We start from the raw sequence: 21665 nt of genomic DNA, 5'->3' as shown, positions 1-21665 counted from the left end.
AATTGAGGTTCTTGAGAGTTTTATGGATTCTACCTTCGGGGTATCAATTCATAAGTCTGGAAAATAATCAAATGTAGGAAAGATGTTCCAAAAATGCTCGGCAGGGAAAGTGATGCCTGGGATCCATATTTTTTTCAACAGCTACACTGAAGGTTTTGTGAATCTTCACTAGTCCTGAAACATCTCCCAGAACTAGGAATGTAGGTTCTGGAACTTCAGAGGAATCCTATCCATTAACTAGCTACTATACCAAAGATTTCCTAATTGTGGTTATTTCTCAAGGGCATCCATGACTGCGTATCGTAGCACCCTACTGATAATAACATTCGTATATATTATGCTATTTCTCATGTGCACTTCCTCATTTCATTTTTATTGAAATTCTTTAGTGTTTGTGTCATCACTTTCACTTACCTTAATAGGAAATGAGGTATGGCTTGTTACTTACTCACAGATAGTATCTTCTGTACAGTAGAGCTGAGAATTGAATTTAGCCTTCCACTTCAACATACATGTTTGACACACAGAATTGCACCTATGCATTGATACTAGAAAAGGGGCAAACTTTGAGGGAATGAGATTCAAGAAGACAGAGTTTCATGTTGGTGAGTGGGAGGCCTAATGAGAGACAGTAGGAATGAAGTATGGTCACTCTGTCATGATGGAGCATCAGAAACTCATACTACCTGTGTCATACTGTGCATCTACAAAATGAAAAGAGTATGGATGGAAAGGGAGATAAAACAAATCAGTATCACATCACTAATGCTATAAGACTTCTGGCTTCTGATTCCTAGAATCTTTTGTTTTTTTTTTTTTCCCCTGAAATTTGATGCAAAACAAATATTATGCTCTATTCATTCCTATGCCTAAAAGAATCAATACTATTTTCTTTAAATTCCATTTTTCTCTCCCATGACATTAATCAGCTGTGAAAATACTAACTTTATCTAAAGAGCAACATTTGTTGGTAGTGCTAAAGTCCATTCACAGGTGTTACGGAGTGAAAGCATGGTTTTAAAATCTTCTTGGCTTTAGGGTGACCACCTTTTGCCCAGTGATGCTCTTGTTTTGTAGTGATCCTGTTTAGCTATGTTTGCATGGTGACACTTCCTAAATAAAGCATTACCTTTAAGAAAGGCTTGCAAAGTTTCGTGAAAAATGGAATCCAAGAAGATAAGATAGTCATTTCAATGCTAATTCATCTCTCAGTTATTGTGTCCTGAGCAGAAGTTCAAACATGGGAAGTTATTTTGTGGTTGAGGAAATTGAGAACATTTGTTGGTGGCCACCTGGGACTGGCATCATCCTTTCTCTGGACATGGAGTCATGCACAGAACCTGACCTTCCTACATCAGGCTCTGTAGTATCTGTGGAAGTTTCTGCAGCATCTTTCATCACCAGAAGCACATAAGAGCAGCAGCAGAAACCTGCCATCAAGCTCCACTTCCAGGGTGACGTAGGCAGTAACTCAGAGGAGATCCTGCAGCTTAAACCCATCCCCATTGCCCCCTCGTCCCTAGAAAGAGATTGCAGAGGCGAGTTATGCTTTCAATAGTTCAGGAGCCTCCTTGACTTAGGAAAATTAATCTGATTCCTGGTCTTGTCTAATCCACCCTGCATTTAGACAAACCTATCATGATACCCTAGTTCCAGTTTAGCAAAGTTATATTGTATTCTTTGAATTAGGTTCTTCTAGATATCAAGATCAGGTGGATCAAACTATGATTTAAATGTCACTTTGATAAGAGTTGTTATTAGAAAGAGAAGCTCATTATTTTTATTACGTTGACCTTTTCACTATATGTCTGGGATTTTATTTTTCTTTATTCTTCTACTGTAATGTCAGACTCAAAGAGTCCTGAAACTTTCAAGAGACTTTTAAATGGATTTGTGTGTGTGTGTGTGTGTGTGTGTGTGTGTGAGTGTTTCAGTTGCATGGTGAAATTTTATATCATCTTATGTGATGTGGCTTTTGTTTCCTTGCATTTCTCAAGTTCCCTGGTTTTATTACTGAGCTCCTAGAAGAGCGTCTCTCAGTGTGTGCTGCATGGGGTTATTTTATTGACCATTGATGATGTCTTGTCTGCTTTATGCAGATGATACACTGATTGATCTCTTTCAGTGAACTTTTCTGCAGCAATTTCAAAGCTGTCAGGCTTTCAGACTAAGATTAAAGACAGAAAGCCCCAGCATTTCCACAAGAAAGTAGACACAAACACATGAGATGGCAAAGAATCTCCCCTTGATTTAACAATCATGTGGTGTGCCTCCTGCAAAGCCAAGGTCACGGAGGAATGGACTCGAGAAGTCTTGAGCATCGATTGACCATGACCAATGTTTTTCAGGACTGACTTGTAAGTACAGAAATAGCCTGTGAGCACACATTACTAGATTAAAAATTAGGGACTGAATGGCAAAGAGAGAAAAGAAAAACCAGAACATTCTCTGGCCAGAAATACTTCCTTTATCATCTTCACCGGGTTGAAGTTAGTAAGGGATTGATTTTCAATTAAAAAGAAATTCTCATTCTACACCTTTCCTGCAAATCATCAAATTCATTCTTGTGACTTCTAATGCCATCAGCATTATAGTTTGACACATAAACTCACATCTTCATCCCTGATGTGTTTTCTAAACTGCATACTGGCACAATGGCTGTTTTGAATATTACACAGAAACGTCGGTGAGATTATAAACTGGATGGTGAGTTTGCACATAATCTAGTGCTGCCCTCTCAGTAAGGGCACATCTGTCCAACTGTTTTACAACACTTTTAGGAATCATCATGGACTAGTCCATCATCTAATTCACTAGTGGTCTGGATTATTCTACCTACAAAATATTTCCCAAATGAGTTTTAGGTTTCCCAAGTCATTCTTACTTGGATTCAACATACTTGCCATATAACAATCAGAAAAAAAATAGTTTGAAAAGCTAATCCATGTATTATTTCAGTGCCAAGAGCTGAGTAGTCTTCTGTTACATTTAGAATGCAAGCCAACACCACCTGAGAATTGATAGAACACAGTGGTCAGTTGTTGCAACAACAAAGGTGGATGGTCTGGGTTACTTTCCTGGTTTTTTCTTGTTACTCTATGTGTGAACTTCAGGGTGTAAACTCTTTGTCCCTTAAGTTGCTTATTTTTAATATGGGAATGTTAATGGTTAAAAAGATATTTCTCTTAGTTCTTGACAAATTTAAATAAATTGATTTCTTAAGTGATTAAAGTAGTGTCTCAAACACAGTGAGCACTGTAGGCAGATTGTGATTGACTTGACATTCCAAGTCTTGCATGATCCAGTCTCCACCCCTTTTCTCAGTCTTACTTTGAACCACTCTCTTCCTAAGATCCAGCCATCTCGCCTTTTGTGTAGTTATTGACTTTATTCAGTTATTCTCATCTCGTCCCTTTTCCTGCCTTGAGGCCTCAGCTTAAACAGCATCTTCACCTCATACCACAGAAAACTACATTCTTTCACCCCTTCTTCTTTGCTGTAGCTTGTTCTCTTCTTTCAAAATATATATAACAACCTGCACATACTCAGTGTTTATTCCCAGCATTAGGTTACAAGTTCACATAGATGGGCATCCTGACTGCTCTTCTCACTGATGGACACTCAGCACCAAAGAGTCTGGTGCAGTGGCCCATGCTAACTGAGTGAACGAATGAATGTGTGAGTTCATTGACTAAATGTGATTGCTTACAGTGATAAACAAATGTTAATAAAATTTATGACAATATTCCATATGATACATGTTACATGGCAACAACTATGTGCTTTTCCTGTTTTCATTCTCTGAAGTCATTGCTCTTGCCTTCTCTCTTTACTTTTCCTCCCACCTTCTAGTTTCCCCTGGAAGGAAGCATCACGTGTTTACTTCTATCCAAACATTGGTCCTTATTGTTCCTCACTTAATTTTGCATATGGGCAGCTGCTTGACAATCCTCAATCCTCTTCCCTCCATCCCATCTCTCCTAAAAGAAAAACAAAAATCTGCCCCTGATCTTATATTTTCATGTGAGAGAAAAAGAAATGCACATTTCATTTCTATAACCATTCTTGATAGCTCAAGTACCTAGAAATGAAAAAATAAGAAACTGATGGGAAAAACCTTCAATAATAGGAAATTACTCAACCTGCACCTGCAAAGATCCCACACAGGCAGAGGGAAGGACGTGGGGAAAGAATATACAGTGGATAAGTAAATGAAGAGGCCGTAGCTAAAAGCCCTCCATGGCTCTCACTCTAGACACGCAGAACTCAAATCCACCTTCCACAGTAGCTGAAAAATAACCTAGCCTAAGTCAGTTGAAGAAGATCTGAATAGACAGGAAGCTAATAAGCTTTGAAGTGTCTTCTCTCTTGAGGACTCTGGATGGTAGAATTGTTTCAACCATACTTATTCTGTTTTGTTTTAATGTACTTTGCCAATACTACATTAGTTCTTTTCTTCTTCCCTATTCAGTCTCACTCTTTCTAATGGGCAAATAGTGCACAGAAGACAGTGTTGCATAGTAGTACAAAGCAGTATTCTCCCCAGTTTTTTGTCTCACACAAGCCTGGCAGTGGCCTGTCACTGAGCTACATCCTCAGTCTTCAAAGTCTGACTATTACATCTTTAAAGCAAAAAATATCTTAGCACAGTCTGAAAATCAATCACATGGTGTCTTAGTCTGTTTTAGCTGATATAACAAAATACTATAGACTGGTAAATTTTAAACCATAGAAATTTATTTTTCACAATCCTGGAGGCTGGAAAGTCCAAAGTCAAAGGGCTATCAGATTCTGTGTCTGGTGGGGGCCCACTTTTTCTATAAGGGTGGCTTCTGTGCATCCTTACAAGGCAGAAGGAGATAGGGACTCCCTTGAGCCACATGGACACTGACCCCATTCATGGAGGGGACCCATGACATAATCTTATCCCAAAGATGTCACTTCTTAAAACAAAAACTATGGGGTTTTGCCCATGGATTTTAAGGAGACACAGTATTCAGACCACAGAATACTCAGTGAATCTACCTACTACCCAACTGCCATCTTCCTGTCACCTACTCATGTTTAACAACTTATTTTGTTTATTCACTAATATAATTATAAAATGCAGAAATTATATCTTCTTGAATGACAGTATAAAAATAACCACCCACTTTAAGACAATTTTATTTATTTGCTCTTTGTGTAGGATAAAACACTTTGTTGAAAATATTACATCCCATTAGTAATATTAATATCTTAGAGCAATGTAATGGAGTAAATGGAATTATTCTCACAGTAGGGGGCACAGAATTGCGATGTTTACACCTAATTTCATTTCATTAATATACCTTGTTTCAATAACACAGTTTTTTAAAATGTAACAATATAAATTTTTAAAAAGTTCTCTGAGGACTTCATTTGCTAAATCATCATGCCTGGTTTTCTAACTGCTCTCTTGAAAGTCTCCTTCACTAGATTTGGCTACTAACAATTTGGTTTACTTAATACTTATGATCAGTTCAATCAAACTAGAAGTGTGGCTCTTATTTATTTGCATATTCATTAATTTCATTTTCTCATTAGCAGATATGTTCAACATCTTCTTAACTCCAATTCTTTCTTCAGTATTGGCCCTGTTCTTATCCTTTGAAGTTATTATATCAAATATATGGAAAGGGTTGTCTGATTTTGCTATCTCCAAACTACTTTCCTGCTGTCTCCTGAAGCCTTGAAGCTGCTCCAATCAGATTAGCATTTCAGCATTTCCATGACCTTTTTTCAGCCAACCAGTTACTTCATGCTGCACATACATGGTCCTAGTTTTCCTCCATTTTGACCTATCACCGGCACTGCACAGCACTGATTGAACCCAGGGGTGCTTAACCACTGAGCAACATCCCCAGCCCTTTTCTTTAATTTAGAGACAGGGTCTTACTAAGTTGCAGACAGCCTTGCTGAGTTGCTGAGGCTGGCCTCTAACTTGTGATCCTACTGTCTCAGCCTCCTAAGTCTCTGGGATTGTACGCATGCACCACTATGCCTGGCCTGATCACTGAATTCTTGAAATATGTACTTTACGTGTTTGTAGGACAGGTCACTCCTGTACATTCCGTCCTATCACCCTGGCTTCTACTGGGTCTCTTCTGCTGACCTCCATCATAGCTATGACTTCTTAATGCTTTTGTTCTCTGAAGCTCAGTATTTGAATCTCCCTTTATTCTTAATGGTCTCTTAACATCTTCATCTAGATGTGCTGCAACTGCCTGGAACAGCTCAGGAGACCTGACTGCATTCTCTCTTCCCAGCTCCATATTCAGTACTGTTACACTGGCACCTTGAAGTGTGCCATAGTTATAATATGTATACCCCAGAAATCGGTGGACAACTCCCAAATTTGTGTATGTGTGTGTGCACTAGGCCAGAGCTCTCTTGAATTCCATAGCCCACCAACTGGGTATCTGATGTGCCCACTTGTATATCTAATCATTTCTCAAGCTTAACGTGCCCCAAACTGTGTTCTTAGTATCCACCCATCCCCAAACTCCTCCCCGTGTCTGCAGCCTTCCTTAGCTCACCTCCACAGGTTATCAGGTCAACAAACTTGGAGCCTCCATCACGGATTCTCACTTATTTCACCCTGAATCTGTCATCAGGAAGGCCTTGGCTCAGTGCTTTTGGGGTTTGACCTCTTCTCATCAGCTGCCCCATTACCCAAACCAACCTGCCGTCATTCCCACCAGAAATGTTTTCAACAGTAGGCACTTTGTCTCCACGCTCCTGCTCTGGCCCCTGTCAGCCGGTCTCCACCCCGCACAGCTCAGCTGTGAGCACCCTAGGAAGTGCAGCCTGTCTTTCCTCAGTGCCCTCAGGGAGGCAAGGGCTTTGCACCACCTCCAGGTTGCACCGGTGCCCGCTCCTCCTGCACCTCGTGCCCAGACCCTCTGCTCCAGGCCCTGCACGCCACTGACTTCCGCTATAGACCAGAGGCATTCCCAACACTCAGGCCTTCATCCTTGTTCTCCCTCTGCCTGGGCCTTCTTCAGACCCCTGCTGGCCGTTCCCACACACCTCCTAGGTATTTCCGAAGAAGCACTTCCCCAGTGAGGTCTTTCCTGGCCACACACTAAATTTCAGCTCCAGTCTCGGTATTTATATTTATTATATTCCCTTTCCTGCTTCATGTTTTTCTCTTTAGTACTTATCAATACCTTACATTTAAGGTACTTGCTTATTTTCTATTATCTGTTCCCTTCACTGGAATATAAATCCTGTTACAGCAAAGATTCAGGTCTGGTTTTTCTTTTACATTTTATTCATCACAGTTATCTCTTTCTCATTCTGCAAACTCATTTCTTTACTTCTTATCTTTCCTCTTCTTCCCCTCCTTCATTTTACTATAATCTGGTGTGTTGAATACTGGGGACTCCATATTTACTGCTAAATGACTGCATATATGAATGAATAAATGAAAAAGATCTAAATAAAAACCTGTTTTAAATATCGTTGAGAGGATTTTATAATTATAAGGGTTTTTCTAATTTTCACTGTTTTGGGGTTGTTCAATACATGCACAGCGAAGGGGTCAGTCCAGGACTTTTGCTAATTAATGCTCAGATAGAAGGTGTTTTAGTCCTGAGAAAAAACAATCCAGAGGAAGAAAATTTTATTGGGGGCTCATTGATGTGGAGGCCTCAGTCCATAGATGATCAACTCTATTGCTCTGGGACCAAGATGAGATGGCACCTCATGGGGGAAGGGCCCAGTAGAGGAGAGCTGCTCAGCTCATGTGGGGTCAGGAAGGACAGAGAGGTGACGGGAACACAGGGAAGGTGTATCTGTCCAGAACAGGCTCCAGTGACCACCTCCTCCAGTCATGCAGCACCTGCCTACAGTGACCACCCAGTTAATTAAAATCCTGATGCATGGATGAGGTGACAGCTCTCACAGTCCAACCACCTCACCTCTGAGCATTTCTTCATTAACACAAGAGCTTTGGGGAACACTTTACATCTAAACTGTAACAGAGGGAATCGTTTTCCTCCTTCTCCTTTTTTCATAATTCCCTTGATACTTGCTGCGACTCCTTATGGGGCTGCCCTCAGATAACAACTAGAAGATCAGAAGAAGAGAAAGAAAAGAGGAAAGAATTTGCCTCAAACTTTCTTCACAGAGGACCCTCTTCCCAGAAAGACAAGGCACCTCTTAGAGATGCTCTTGATGCTGGGGACTCAGCTGTAGGTCAATGTCAGGGCAGAGAACAAAAGATAACAACATCAACAAACCCCAGGAACTCACCTGTACAGGTTGCATCTCAATCATTGATGCCATTTTCCAATAGAATTGATTTTGATTCCTTTTCAAAGTATTCTGGTCCTGACTTTCTCTATTTTACCACCACTTTTAAGTATAGCAAGCTTCCTCTGTCTCTACTAATTCTAGATTTTGTTGAGACTCATTCTTAAATTCAAAGACTCTAAAGTATTTAACTACGATTACCCAGTGATTGTATAAATATGCACATTGGATTCAAAAGTATTTTAAATATTAAGTGCTTAAAAATCTTACTTTTTCTAAAATGGTCCCGTACATGATAACTTACACCAGATATGTACCAAAAAATCCATAAGAAAATGGGAGCATCTATGAAGTTCACTGAGTTAGAATTCCCCTCCTCTTTGGGAAATTCTGTGGAACAGAAAGATGTGACATGGAACAAGTGAGAGCCCTCATATACATCGATCTATTAACTGCACAAAAAGCAGAACCCTAATATTTAAATATAAAAATGAATAAATAGCAATAATATTTGTTGCTTTCAATACAGTTGATCATCTTGCTCACCCCTTCAAATATAAGTATCTGTAGATATCACTTTTGATATCAAAAAGTATCTACTTTTTGATTGAAAGTAGATACCTTGGAGTCAAACAGAACTGAGTTCAAATATCAACTTGGCATTTGTTAGCTCTATGGGTAGGGACAAATGTTCTTATTCTGAACATCAGTTACTTCATCTGTAATAGGAGAATTATGTTAATGGCTAAATGATATGAAATATCTGCATGAAAATGCAGAAAACCTCTCACTGGTGATTTCTCTCCCTTTTTCTCTCTACATGTGTATGTAAGTACATGTATATGTACATATATGTGTGTGCATACATACGTTATTTACTATACATGTGTATATTTACATATATAACCTACATTAAAATAGTTATCACCTACAAAAGTCATCAAGCTTTTAATTTATATTTTTATATTTTATTTTATTTCACTGTACTGGAGAATAAACCCAAGGTCTCACATATACTAGGGAAGTGCTCTACTGCTAAGATAAATCCCCAGTCATTTAAAAATTTTATTTTGAGACAGGGTTTTCTTTTTCTTTTCTTTTTTTACCTTTCTTTTTGTTTTATTGATTTGAAAAAAATAAATGACAGCAGAATGCATTACAATTCTTATTACACATATATACCACAATTTTTCATATCTCTGTCTGTATATAAAGTATTTTGACACCCAATTCGTGTCTTCATACATGTACTTTAGATAATGATGTCCATCACATTCCACCATCCTTGCTAATCCCTGCCCCCTCCCCTTCCCTCTCAACTCTCTGTCCTATCTAGAATTCATCTATTCCTCCCGTGTTCCCCCTCCCTACCCCACTATGAGTCAGCCTCCTTATATCAGAGAAAGCATTCAGTATTTGTTTTGGGGGGGATTGGCTAACTTCACTTAGCATTATCTTCTCCAATACCATCCATTTACCTGCAAATGCCATGAATTTATTCTCTTTTATTGCTGAGTAAAATTCCATTGTGTATATATGCTACATTTTTTTTTTATCCATTCATCCACTGAAGGGCATCTAGGTTGGCTCCACAGTTTAGCTATTATGAATTGTGCTGCTATAAACATTGATGTGGCTGTGTCCCTGTAATATGCTGTTTTAAGTCCTCTGGGTATAGCCTTAGGAGAGGGATAACTGGGTCAAATGGTGGTTCCCTTTCCAGATTTCCAAGGAATCTCCATACTGCTTTCCATATTGACGGTACCACTTTGCAGTTCCATCAGCAATGTATGAGTGTACCTTTTTCCCCCGCATCCTCACCAACACTTATTGTTGTTTGTCTTCATATAGCTGCCATTCTGATTGGAGTGAGCTGATATCTTAGAGTAGTTTTGATTTGCATTTCTCTAATTGCTAGAGATGATGAGCATTCAATTTGTGATCCTCTTGCATCAGCCTCCCAAGTCACTGGGATTACAGGAATGTGTCACTGTGCCCACCAATCATCAAATTTTTATGAACTACAAGGATCATGTATTTAGAACAAGATTGGATCACTGCAGAAGCTCCACCTCTGACTCACTGTGATGACTGTGCAGGACCTTCTCTTGTCATGGCAGCACTGCTACCACGTACTTTAGCTTTGGCTCCACAGTGGGAGGCCTGGTGCAGCAGTTCCCTGTCATCTCTTGATAAATACCAACAAGGAGCTGCACTGAACTAGGAGGGCTCTAGTCACATAGCAGCTTAGAAATTGGTGACATCTTCTTTGACCTCCCAATTCCCCCTGTACAAGCCCTTGGGTGCTGAGGTCATATGGGATCATCAGATGCTATTTCTCCTAATACCTAAATTTCCTGATTTCCTGGAAGAAGTAGTTTGGCCTTCCCTTCCCCCACTCTTCCAATTATTGTGTGGTCTTCAGTTACCTACATAAAATCTATCTAAGAAAAATATCTAGGATGACTTTGGAGCTCTGATCTTGTCCCGATTGACACATGCTCAAAAGGCATGACACATGAATGTTTGTATTAGGGAAGAGTAACTAGTAGATGACTGTTAGAGATTTTTTTTCCCTCTTCTTCTTTCTCTCTTCTGTGGACAATATCTCACTTCTCACTGGAATTACTATGCACTTTTTTAGTGTCATCTTCCTAAGACATAATGGAACAATGTGGAAAAAGCATTTTGAGCCCAAGTTTGAATTATTTGTATTTTAAATATATTAATCTTTTTATGAAATGAAATGAATAAACTAAATGAATAAACTAAACTATTTAGAATTTTTTTGGTTATTGTTGGTTTTGTTTCTTTGTGGTTCTCTGGTGAAAATGATATTTTCAAAATAGCAATGCTACTGCAATGATAGCAGTTGTCAAAAAACAGCAAAAATATAAATAAATAAGAGGAATTTTCTCACTCATAGTACTAGGTATCCAGGGGCCAGGTGTGGCTATTTGACTAACTTCTGACAGATCTCTTCCCCAGGAACGCTGATGGAATAAAATGAAGCTTGCTCTGATTGAAGTCCTCCTATAGGATATTCAGCAGAGAATGACCACGATATAAATGCCAGACTCTCTCCAGAAAATATGAGACTGAATATGCAATGACTGAGAGGTCTTAATGCAAAGAATGTTAATGAGGGAGATGGATAATGGGGAAATATAATTTAGTGCAAGAGTTAGTTTCCATGGGGAAAGGCAGATCCAAGCAACAGATTAACCTGACGACTTTCATTGCAAACCGGGGCCACTTTTTCTGGAGAAAGCCACAAAGGCAGCCCCGGGCTACAATGAGACAAGCTATCTGAGTCCCAGAGAGCCTGAAGACTGGGAAAATGATAATAAAATTTCTCATGTTTATTGCCTGGGGAAAGACTTTCAAAGATGGCATGTCGCCAAAAATAAATGACTTTTAAACAAATCCCTGAACTTCTGCTCTCAGTGGCTTCCTTTTGGTGCCTTGTCAAACGTCTCCAGTCTCATAGCCCACCTCTTATTGAGATTGGATCATCCATCATTTATGTTGGAACTGGAAGGATGATTTTTTTTCCCGTTACCTTCCATTCAGAATTTTTTTTCCTAAGTTGTAACCTCAAAACCATTAGTAATACTGAGATCAGCGACTAGTTATGGCTGTTCTTGCCCATATTTATTTCAAACTAAAAAGGTGTCATTGAAGAAAACAAATAAGGTAGTGGATAAACCTTTGCAAAAATTGAGCCATTGCTTATTTTCCCTTTCTTTTCTAACTTATAGTGCAAATATACAAATTAAATAATGCATAACAAATACTAAATCCAGTTTGGTTACATACCAGTTATTTCAAGGTGTATTTGGGCAAATTCTTTTAATACTCATTATTTTTAGTTTGTATAATGTCTACTACAACTTGAAGTTTTGTTGTATGATTTAAAAATGTGCTCCGAGTCAAATCATGTAATTTAGAAACATATTGTGCATTATTTTGACATAAAAATATATTGTTCACATAGGGCCTTTTTGTATACATGTCCTATCATAGCCAAAATCCATATTACATGAGGAAGTGGACTTGTGATTCTTCATTGATATGAAACTAGTGACTCAGGGCTGTTATGACGGTGATAGTTGTCAAAACAAAACAAAAAGCAAACCAAAACAAACAACACCAATGAAAAACCAAAAGCAAAACAAACAAAACAATCATAAAACTTGGCACTACCCAGTCACTGAGAGGATGTAGATTGCATTTAGGAAAGGGCAAAAATGAAGCAATAGCTGGTATATTGCAGCTAAGAAAATAATTAATTAAACTCTTCATTTGAGATATTTACATTCTACAAGTAGTTACATATGACTATCTCTTATTGCAGGGTTGTTTTGGGATCTCAATTTATTATGCTATTAGTAGAATCTATTATCTGGGGCCAAAAATGCTCACAATGATAATGCTTTCCAAGTCATAATAAAATATTTCATATCAATAGATCGGATTAAAATTATAAATCAACATTAATGATGAAATATAGACATTTCAGGAAATATAAAGATGTAGAAAATTTGTTTCCAATTTTCTCTTTCTTAGAAAGCTACCTGATGCTATATCCCAGCAAACTGAGAAAATAAAAGTGACAAGAGAATGTCTAGTAATTTAGGAGAGTGCCAAATGTAGGTTCCCAAGCACATTTTATAGTGGGGCTTAGATAAGGAAAGCAGTTACCAGGATGAACTTGTGGAAAAAAAGCATATTATATATTCAAGAAACAGATAAGAGAAATTCCATAAAAATAAAAAGTAAATTATTCTTAAGAATGTTAAATAAACATATAAGCATCCATAAATTGTAATAAAAAGAGTCTTTAAAATGTTGTGATAATAAAGCAAACCATAATGTTGCTTGATTTTAAATGACTAATTGAAAGTCCTTATTAAAAATCTCTATAAATTAACCCATGAAATGTTCTTCATTGAGTTGCTGAGTAGAAATGACATGGAAATAATTATGATCATTACCCAACAGTTAACATCTAAGTATCATAAATTCAAGAGTGACAGTTGGATTTAGAGTGATCAATATTTATGCATTTTAAGTCACAAAATATGGTGTTTAATGTTTCTTTTAGAATCAACAATGGACACATCATAAACTACTTAATTGTGATTAGAGATCATAAATTAAATGTTCAGATGCCCTGCCAATATAAATGTAGACCTACCTCGCACAGAGATTATGAAAGAAGTAAAGGAGGAGAAGTCAATGGGAACATTGGAGCCTTCATCTTTTGAAATCAGCATTTATTTCTTATTTATCTATTTTAGGGTAATTTTTCAGTATATTTTTTAAAGTTATCCAATTACAATAGAAACACTAATTGAATTACAGATTTTTATATAATTAAATTAGAAGGCTGAGAGGAGGAGGAGAAAGGGTAATATTATAAGTAAACAAGTTAACAGAGAGTGGTGAAAAATGTCTGAGTATTTCATAATGAGTTAAAAATGTTTGCCTTTGAGGATTAGAACTAGGAGTTGGAATGTATTAATTGGAACTCTTGCTCCTCAGTAGTCTCTGTATTAGATTTTGTATGCACATTTTACTTCAGTTGAATTATGAAACTGTTTGTAAGTGAAAATTGGATATAAAAGATGATAAACAGAATAACAAACTTGCTTTTTTTGCTTAAGAAAAAAGTTTAGTAAATTTATTGGTGCTATTTTTAGTTATACATATAATTTATTAATTTGCTATTAAATTTCCCAAAGTATCTTCTTAATAATCAAATATCTAACCTCAGACTCCACAATTTTGGTGTTCAATGCCCAGGAGAAATGATTCCTTATTTTTCAGTTAAGTAAGAAGACTGATGCTATCCAGAGAAAACGGTTTAAATTTTTTTCTCACCTCAAAATGTTCATCTCCATTTAATCTCTTCCCTCAGCTCTGACAGTTATGGGTGCCCTTCTCCAAGATTCTTACTTAAGTAGCTTTATCTGGGTCAGTGTCCTGTTTCTATGGTCTTCAGTCTTGACCCACTGTTTCTCTTCCTTCTGCCAACATGCTCCAGTATGGTTGTCAGATTAACAATTTTCATATGGATTATGTTTCTTTCCTGCTTCCTGTTATACTCCATCTAGCAATGAGCATAGCATCCTTCTTCTTCTTTAACTCTTGAATTCATTTGCTAAACCTGTAAGATGCAATATTATGTCTCCTTGTCTCTAGGAACTGTTTTTCTATAAGCTAATACTAAGTTTTCAATATCATGTGATTTTCTGTTCTATCCTCATCTTATCCTTCAATTTTTTTTTCACTCAATTTATCATCAGATTCTCTTTTACACTCTTGGTCTTCCTGCTTTTTAGTATACCTCCTCTGTCACAGTTTTTTTTTCCTCCTTATTGTTTTTAAACTCTAAATAATGATACTCTAGAAGGCTTTTACCTGAGTGTCATTTTCTTCTATTTTTTCTTCGGGCAATTCCATACATTCACACAACTTTCTCTTTAATTATAATGTATTTTATTAGTTTCAGTAATGTATTTAAGAACAAAACCTTACTCCGTCCTTCTTATTAATTATTTAACTCATTGCATTTCACCCACTGAACCACTTCCTCCTATCGGCCAATTATTTCTCATTGTTCTTCCTTTCCATTTATCTTCAGGCCCCACTGAGCTAATCTTGTCTTCCTGGTCCTCCACATTCCACACTTCATTCACTCGATATTTCCAGTGCCCGTGTCCTCCCAGGTCCTTGCCCATTACTGTCCACCTCCATTCTCTGTTCATCCACACGTATCCATCCACTAGACTCTGGCTGTTAGCATTCCCTGCTGAGTTGTAGATGTTTCAATAGCTTCTTACTCAGGACCTGACAGCACTTGAAAGTAAGTCACCAAGGCCACGTTTTGGCAGATGCTAGGTCTGGAAGCACTCTGCATTGCTGGGCTGCCTTTGGCTCTACTGTGGTTTCTTTTTTCTAACAAGACACATTCCAAGCACGTATGAGCACCACCAACTTACACTTTCCTGACATCCTGGACCTGCCTATCCTCTGAGTTTGGTTTCAGCTGTGGCTAGATCCCCACTACACCCCCTGTCCCTGGCCAGTTTGCCTATTCAGAACAGCATTCTCTTTCTGAGAATTTCCTTTGGTGACCTGCCTTAAGCCTGTCCACTTCTGGGCACCTCTATATGCTGCTTCCTCAGATGTGCAGTGTGCTTTCACCCACCCTCTTCCCCTGGAAAGCCCTGCTGTGTGTAGTTGGACAGACGCCTCTGTACAGCCAGCCACTCAGCCTGGGCTTCCCAACTCAACTCCCTTTAATTGTGCCACTCAGTAACTTTGGAGGGAAAACTCATGCCTGAGGCGCAGCATTTTAGTCTCCTCTGTGACCTTCATTGCTGGTGTGTTTCTTTTTGCTCTCACCTTGCCTTAGACATATGTAATCCAAAGCAGCTTTTGGCCGTTCTCCTCTCCCACCATCTCAGCTGCTTGTTATCCTGAAGTCCAAATACAAGAGCAGCAGTATCCTCATCTGAACCCTCGATACCCCTTTACCATCTCCAACGGTAATCATTGGTGAACAATATTTACTGTTACTCATCTTCACTCTTCTGATTCTCCTTGACTATCACTAACTAATATGACTATTATATTAGCTTTCCTAAGACTGGGGAGTGTTCATATATATGAACCGTTATTTCTTGTAGTAGTCTATTTGTTCAACACATCTTGATACATTTATGAATTCAACACATATTTATTAATTTCAAAACACTAAAGTGGTATAATATTCTTTCTTTCAAAAACCTTCAATGTCTCCCCAGTGTCCTGAGAAATAAAATTTAAAACCCTTTTGCTTATTTAATTTTCTCCAGGGCTGTCTTTACCTAACATCTAGGTTTTAAAAAAACTAGATCTCTCACCTGTTTAGAGTAATCCTGAACCTGTATTTGAGACATTGCTTCCAGAGAGGCTGTCTTCCCATCCTCACCTCTATCAAAACCTGACTCTCCATTTCTCTAGTTCAAATAAAATTCCTGGAGATAATGTTACAAGATATTTAACTGTGGGAATAAGGAAAGTGATTCACTCTCTTTCACCTTTCCTGATTCCTAATCTTACTGTCTTTATATCTTACAAATTAAAATGATTAATATGAAGTTTCTGGTTTTTGCTTTACACAAAGGGTAAATTATTGAAAAATATCATGTAGATACCAACTTTGCCACTTAAGTATAGAAATTATGTCATTTAATTGTGTTTAGCATGTTTTTGAATAGCACAAGTCATTGCAACGTAGTGAGACACAATTTGTTGGTGTTGGTTGAATGTTGACTTTTTTTAAAAAAAATAATTCATTAAAAACACTTATGTAGACGTAGCATACCCACCTTTCCATTACTTTCTTTTCCTATACATTAAATTAGATATATTTAGCATATAGATAAGAACACCTAAAAAAATTGTCACTACATGAGGTAAAAAATTTTGTTACAAATTGTTTATGGATCTCTATAAGATAAAGATAAGCAAGTCATGAATTATTTTATTTTTTTTTAACTGATGAGAGGAAAGAATAGTCATATTTTAAGTTATGGCTAAAGTCAGCATTGAGGTATGGGACAGAATTATGAATCACAGACCTACCTATGCAGTATACCCAATGAGCTTTCTGAAAATATACATAAGCACCTGTGCATAAGAAAAGTACTAAAAACTGGATATGAGTAGTTTTGGAGTAAAAGGTAAAGAAGTATGAACTCTTCAAAAATTACTAATAAAATTAATTCATGGAAATTCAAAGGGAAAAGAGCTATTTTTTTCTTTTATTCAACAAGTGTAAATAGAACGCAAAGATAGAACAGGTAACAAGACAAAGAAAATTCCTGCTGTCATAACAGGTACTATGTTGGTAGAAATATCATGTTGTAAGCTGATAAATGAATGAACGTGATACCGTCCAGGGTGATAACAGGTAAGAGGGCAGGCGGGACAAAATGAGAATTGCCTGTGATGGGGAGGTGAAAGACAACTTCTTTAATTGACTTTGGAGCTGAGAAAAAAATGCAAGTCAATCAGGAGATGATTCTAGGGCACAGAAAGTAGAAAGGCTCTCAGGTGGGAAGAGCTGATTTCTAAAGGAAAGAGGAAATAAAGCTAACTTGGCCTAATAAAAATAAATGAGGGGGAAATGGTATGAAATTAATTGGAAAGGATACACACTGAGTCTTGTAGACCATGTTCTGAAGTTTCCATTTTGCTCTAATATTTTATTAAGACATAATGCCTTCCTTTGAATATGAGTGTCTAACTGGCCTTTGACCACCAAAGTCTATTTCTGCATAATATAAAACAAATATATCCTCCAAAATGCACATGCTTTTCTTATACTTTATTCATGGCCTCTAATGAAAAAACTTATATAACTTTATTTTATTGGATGGTTTTCCATTCCATAGAGTTGAAGACTGTCTACAATTTTAATTATACCCACATCTTATAATGTTTACTTTAGGAAACAGGTGGGATGTTTTCTAAAGGGCTAATGTTATTGAACAAACCATTGTGTTTGCTAAATTAACTGTGTCATACTCATAACTACTTAGGTAAATCACGTTCGGGCACCAAATGGAATGTGTCAGGTTGAGACACACAGATTTCCATTTTCCTCTGAGATGTGACCTTTGGTATGGCTGGTAGAAACAGGGAATGGAATTGCATCTGCCCATGCCAATCGGGGTGAATGTAACTTAATTTGTTGATCTGGATTTTTTTTTTCTCCTCAGTTTCTAAACCTTTAAAAAACATAAATACGAGGGAATTAAATTTCCAGTGTGTAAAATTTCTGGCACACTATTGCTTTTCATATTATAAGACAATAAAATAAAACAGCCACCTTTTATATGTCTGCCATTCTTCAGCACCTTTCATTACGCTGTTAAAAACCCGGCAACTCTTTATCTCCATGATGATTTCCCTCACACGGAAAACAACTTTTTTTTTTTTTCAGTACTAAAGATGTTGATCACATCAAAACTATCTCTTTTATTATAAAATTACATATAGAATGTTAGTTTTGTGACTCTTAAATCTGAGGATTTTCCTTAACTGAATGAACAAAGATATAGATAATGCTTTTGTTTTCCACACTCAGAGATGTACACAAATTACATGATTTCCTAATATATTTTTATGTAAGTATGCAGGCAAAGTTTCTTATGTAGGCTAAATTCAGCTGATCTGATGTGTCATCTTATATCAGGAACTTCAGATTGTCGTTAACCTGGTATTTTCCTTTCTTTTGTCTATCTTATTATAAATATAAGTTTTAAAATAATAAATAATTATACTAAACAAATGTTAATGCAGAAATTCGAATTCACACATTATAAGGGCATTGGATGATTACTTGGATTATTACTTTGCTGTTCAAAGACATTTGTCCTGGTCTGAATAGGATAAGCTGCATTGAGCTGTCAGCTCAGGCCTAGCATAGCCCAATAACTTAACATAACAGTACTCCATTTCTCTCTCCCACCAGACAACCCACGCAGGTCTGGTTGGGGCGCCCTGCCTTACACCATCGTCGCTCAGAGACTTATGTTGTGGAATCCTCCTTCTCCTTTATTATCCCATGATTCCCAGGAAGGAAGAAAAGGATAATGGGGCTCATACTCTGGCTCTCCAACTGTGGCCACAAGTGACACCTACCATTTCTTCTCTCAACTTTTGGCCAAAGAAAGTCATGTGGCCACATCACTTCAACAAGATAGGGCCCTGAACTCTTACCCTCTGCTCAGAAGGAGAACAACAAGCATTTGGCAAACAGTGCTGATGACCACCACAGTTCTTGTTTTTTGCCTTTAAAGTTTTGGGATAGGCCAAAATCTACATTCCTTGGTCGCATCCCCATCAGGCCCATGTCAAAGTTCACACTGCCTCCTGAACATATTGTAGTATTTTATGTCATCATGATATTTCATGTAAGCCATTTTTTTTATCATTTCACATTTCCTCCTTTTATATGCATTTCAAAAATTTTTATGTTGACAATTTTAATACCAGATTGAAAAGAATGGAAATAATGAGTTTTCTCATTACCTCTAGTATATTTTAGTCAGCTTTTTAGCTATATTCCATTTGAAATTTTCCTGAGTACTTTCTCTTCAACTATGATATAATTTCATTTTTTTAATAAATTGGATAAAAAGAAAGAAATTTGGTATTAAATTAAATGAGTGTTAGTTTGAAGCAACTAATGACTGGATATAAAACTGATGTCATCTTTCAGAAAAGCTCTTTTCTTATCATGGCCAGCTTTTAAGTAGGAATAACATTATTTTACACGTGGGGAAAGAAAACTTCTGTGATAAGATGAATATTTAAAGACTGAATTTTATCTCCCCCTATTAATCTACACTTTGAAGGCTTAATACCTGGATTGATTCATGGATTGATTTATGTATTTATTTGAAACAGCATCTCTCTAATTCACCCAGATTGGCCTTGACCTTGCCATCCTTCTGCCTCAGCCTCCTCATTTTCTGGGATTACAGGTATGCACCACCACTGGCTGGTTTTCCTTACAGCAGTACAAAATAGACAAGGCTGCTCCTATACCAGTATGACAGGTGCAGGCTCATATTTTGATGGGAATACTTAATATAGAGAAAAGGTAATGATGAAACAGAATGCCTGAAGTAGAACATGGTTTTACTGATGTAATGCATCATTTTCCCTATGCACATTATTTTCCCACTAGATACATTTATTAGAAGAAGCAATTTGGCCAAGACTTCTGAGCCCTCACCCCTTGTGAGGGCTCAGAAGAAACCAAACCTACTGACTTCTTGATCTTGGACTTTCAGCCTCCAGATCTGAGAAAACAAAATTCCACTGCTTAAGCCACCCAGTCTGTGAAATTTGATTGTAGTATTCTTAGCAAACTAATGCCATCTGGAACTGAAAATGCACAGGGAGAGAGGAGGTCCTGGGGAACAAAACTGACTAAATCACATTGTCCTCTTTTGTGCATGTAGGAATATAACAACAAATCCCACTGTTATGTGTAATTATAATGCACCCACAGTAAAACTTTGTAAAAATTCCAAATGAAAGAAGTAAAAAAGGAAAAAAATCAGGGAAATGAACATAATTAACTTAGAACAACAGTAATTTGATCTTAATAACCAGTCATTCTCAGAATAACAGCTGAGTGCACCTCTGCCTCATTTGCCAGATTGCTCTCTGTAGGCCTGATTCTCCTAAACTGAGTACTAATCATTGAACTGGAGTCCGATTCTTCTGTGGGCCTGTAGATTGTTGGTTTTCATGTGGGTAGACGCATCATGATGGCACTAGTGGGATGGAAAATGAGAACAGTAAAACATTATGGGTTATCATTAGCTGTTTCAACCAATGCAACTTAAATACATCTAATTTTATAATGCCTATTGTTTTGTTTGATTAGCATTCAATGCTACCAAAGAGGTTTATTGTAAAATCCATCAACAATAAAATAAGTGTTACTAATAATAAAATACAAACAAAAGGTATAGATTTAGGCTTTTGCCTCTGAAGGCTTCATGGTACCATCAATATTCTCTATTATCAAACTCTTTAGCCCCCACGTCCTACATGTATTTCATAAATGTCTACTTTGCAATTTCCTGTTTTCCTCACTGCTGTGCCTGACAGAGCCTCAGTGGTTTTATGTACCATGGTTGGTGCTCATAGTGACCTGCAGGGAGCTGCTCTAACTGCATTTCTCACCAAGCCCCAAGATCAGAAGGAAAGCCTGCTTCAGCACCCGCATTCTGTCCTTGAGAAGTTAAAAAGGAAAGAAAGAAAAGATGTTAAGTTGTTTCTGGACAAGACTGAGAAAAAAGAGTGGGTGAGGAACATACCACGCATTTCTTTCAGATTAAAGTGCATCTGAAAGTGAGAGAATGTTTACTGGGTGTTTATCTCACAGCTACTGCTTAGATCATTCCAGAGATGGGCACACAGAGTAGGAATCCAGCAGACACCACCTGGAGCATTTGAGTGCTTCTGTTTGACTTAATTTTTAGAATAATAAATAACAGATCTAGTCCAAAATGTTGAAACAGCAGGACACTGAGCAGTTTTGAAAATGAGATGGTGACTGAGAACTGAATATTGAATTCAGCTATGTGGAGTCTGCTGGCAACCTTGAGATGGGTGGATTCATTAGAGTGACTGAGGAGACTTAAGACATCATAGGAGCAGAGAAATTGAAACAGGTGATTTTGAAAGAAATGGGAAAATAAAAGGGTGATAAGAAGTTATAAGGGTGAGGTCAAATCTTTTTTTTTACAAGATGGGTAAAATAAAAAGGTTTATATTTTGATAGGAAAATTTAATATAGAGACAAAATG

Source organism: Urocitellus parryii, chromosome 2 (genome assembly GCF_045843805.1).
Source record: "Urocitellus parryii isolate mUroPar1 chromosome 2, mUroPar1.hap1, whole genome shotgun sequence".
NCBI classification, from domain to species: Eukaryota; Metazoa; Chordata; class Mammalia; order Rodentia; family Sciuridae; genus Urocitellus; species Urocitellus parryii.
The sequence above is the reverse complement of the archived record's forward strand: the minus strand, read 5'-3'. Positions refer to the sequence as shown.